Genomic DNA, 3019 nt, shown 5'->3' with positions numbered 1-3019 from the left:
TGGCTTTCACAGGCTGCTAACTTTATGATAAACTCTCTGCTGGGCCTCTAATTCTTCATGTTTGGTCTCGAGGGACAGCATTGTCTGTATATTAATTTTGAAAGAAAATCTTCAATTGACTAGAAATTGAGTGAATGAAATATCTTTTCAGCTTAAAAACAAACGAACACAGACACACACACACAAAAAACCAATTACTCAATTTCCTTTGTGGAGACTCTTTGTTCAGCCACTGAATAAAAAATGGTTAATTTATGTAACAGAGACTGCCACCACTGAGAGTCAGACAATTCATTTCCATGAGAAGATGAGAAGATGTGCCAAGCCAGAGAGCTAGGTAGAACTTCTGAGCAGGCACCCAGAGCATAGCTGGAACTAAATGGTGCAGCTGTACTACACAGGCAGTCCTGGGACCCCACCCCTTACCCTCTGTTCCTGAATTTTGTACAATTGCAGGAGTTGCAGCCCCTGACCACAAGCACAAGGTCACTAGTGACATTATCCACTGCCATTTCTTACAATATAGATATAGGGGGGAAAGCCAAGATGAGGCCAGGCTCCTGTGCTGGCTGCATCCCAGCCTCAGGATGGTTTCTGGGATGGACGGGCTGGTCCCAGCAGAGACCTAAGGAAGAGGGGTGCTGAAGCCACAGAGAAAGGCTGGAGGTAAAGCACCCTTTTGGCCAAGACAGAGCTGCAGGAGACCTAAAATAATGGACAAGAACAGATTTGTGACCAGACAGCACCCACACCAGGTAGGTCCTCTGTGATGAGCACTGAGCAACATTCACTCTTCCCTTCTGAGGCTTTGCAGCATCTGAAACATAAAAAAATATATATAATAGTTCATAAAACTATGTACACTGCTAAAATAGCAATGCCAAACAGTGCAGCAGAGCCTGCTTTAACCTTCTCTTTCCAAATGTTCTTCATTTGTTAGGTCTTTGCTTTTTTATCTTCATGAGAAATATCCCCATCTGTTTGGCAGCAATAATTCTAGGTTTCAGTGTTTTGCTCCAAGGTGAAGCAAAAAGCAAACTATTATTCTGTTCACTGAAGACTAGAAAAATGGCAAATCTTGTAACAAACTCTGATTGAGATGGGACAGAATCAGTTTTCCTCTGTGTAAAAGATCGATTGGAAAAATAATCTCCTTAAAAGAGCATGTCTGACACTTGCTTTTTTGATTTTCTGGAGTTCTCTTCAGAGACTTATTGGGACTGTGGTTTCTTAAGGTACAAGGACAGTATCATTTCCTGCACACTAGCAACTCTTTTCATTCTGCGGAGGAAATTCATTCTTTCTAAATGGATATATCTCCCTTTCCCTTCCCTTCCCTTCCCTTCCCTTCCCTTCCCTTCCCTTCCCTTCCCTTCCCTTCCCTTCCCTTCCCTTCCCTTCCCTTCCCTTCCCTTCCCTTCCCTTCCCTTCCCTTCCCTTCCCTTCCCTTCCCTTCCCTTCCCTTCCCTTCCCTTCCCTTCCCTTCCCTTCCCTTCCCTTCCCTTCCCTTCCCTTCCCTTCCCTTCCCTTCCCTTCCCTTCCCTTCCCTTCCCCTCCCTTCCCTTCCCTTCCCTTCTCTTCCCTCCCCTTCCCTCTGCCAGCATAACTGATTACTGCAGGACTGCACTTGGCCCTTGAACTATGAGGCTGCTTGCTTGCCTAGCAATGTATGTACACATTAAAAAAATATTTCCATTTTCTATAGATGAGCTGGATTGACTAGATGGGAGATGAACTCATCCTTAGCCATCACCTTCTGGCTACTTGTTTATTCTCTCCCAACCCTGTTGCCCACTACTTTTAAGATCAAAGTGGGCCACCCATTTCACCAAGCACAGTACAAGTATGTAGATAGTCATTATGTCCACAATTCCCACACTGTTTATGAGGCTAAACACATGTGCAGGGAAGTGAAAAGGCTTCTCCAGCACAACATGGCTGGAAAACGCTCACCTGGTTGTTCTGCTTCCTCATGCCCCACAGGATAAGGTGAACTCGGAGGGCTGCAGTACCCTAGTGAGGCGCCTGAAGATCAGACCTTGGTGAGAGATCGGCTTTGCCTTGTGATTTGGGGACGATTGGTTTAGGATCGCTGGGGAACTGCCTCCCAGATGTTCAGGATTAGAGCTCTTTTGCTACCCCGCATATCTGGAACCATTTATGTATTTATTGGAAGCTTTTAATGGAAATTTGGACCTGGTTCTCCAGAAGCAGGCTGCTCCTGCTGGACACGGACCAAGAAATTGCACTGTAGCAATTACATTGCTGTCCTTTATGTTGGGTTTCATCTGCCTATAATTTGTAAAGGTAAATACAAGGAAAATACAGACTTTTTATAAATAATGACAGCAGTTCTCCTGAAGCCAGACAGGTACAGATAATTCTTCATGACCCAGGAAAAGGAAAATGAGAGGTGATCGATATAAATACTGAAATACGCGGGCAGGAGCACGTGTGCTGTAACTCATAGCAGTACGTGTTAAAGCACCAAATATAATTTGGGACCTAGTGGGTTTGCTTTTCTTTTTTTGAAATAGAAGATTCTCTTTTCCTTGAAAAATCTTGAAAATAAAGTTACTGAGGTGGCTTCTCAAAACCTTTCTCCCCAAAATTTACTGCTGTAAGTTATCCTTCTTATCTCTATATTTCTTCCAAGGAAAGTGATGTTAGCTGATACATACTTTTAGTGTATTTGGACTTCTAGTCCAAAAAGTTGTTTCTGTATACTGTTCCTTTTGTTCTAGTTCAGTCAGCGACCATCTTTTTCCTGTAATTCCTTTACATAAATTTTCTCAAAGTAGCATCTGTTTTGCCTTTTAAAAATTAACTGTGTAAGCACAACAAAATCAGAGACATGTCAAAGCTGTGGCATTTTCCCTTGCAACCACACCAAGCCAAGTCTTGGATGATTTTGCTGCAAGATGATAAATCATCTCTAGTTAGGGAATTTGGGTTCAGGTTCACTAAGGTGGTGATTATGAAGCTCAGCAAATCATTATTCACTCCTGGTCTGTTGTTG

At 43.2% G+C, this 3019-nt stretch overlaps 1 long non-coding RNA gene across 1 annotated transcript; it reads left to right on the top strand.

Moving 5' to 3' along the window:
* Nucleotides 1–476: 476 nt before the first annotated feature.
* LOC311422222 lies at nucleotides 477–2730 on the top strand. The gene is made up of 2 exons (XR_014685234.1): nucleotides 477–755; nucleotides 1984–2730. It is a non-coding gene; the product is annotated as an uncharacterized lncRNA (long non-coding RNA).
* Nucleotides 2731–3019: the final 289 nt, after the last annotated feature.

This window comes from Aythya ferina, assembly GCF_964211825.1.
Source record: "Aythya ferina genome assembly, chromosome: 1".
Classification (NCBI taxonomy): Eukaryota; Metazoa; Chordata; class Aves; order Anseriformes; family Anatidae; genus Aythya; species Aythya ferina.
The sequence above is the reverse complement of the archived record's forward strand: the minus strand, read 5'-3'. Positions and strand labels throughout refer to the sequence as shown.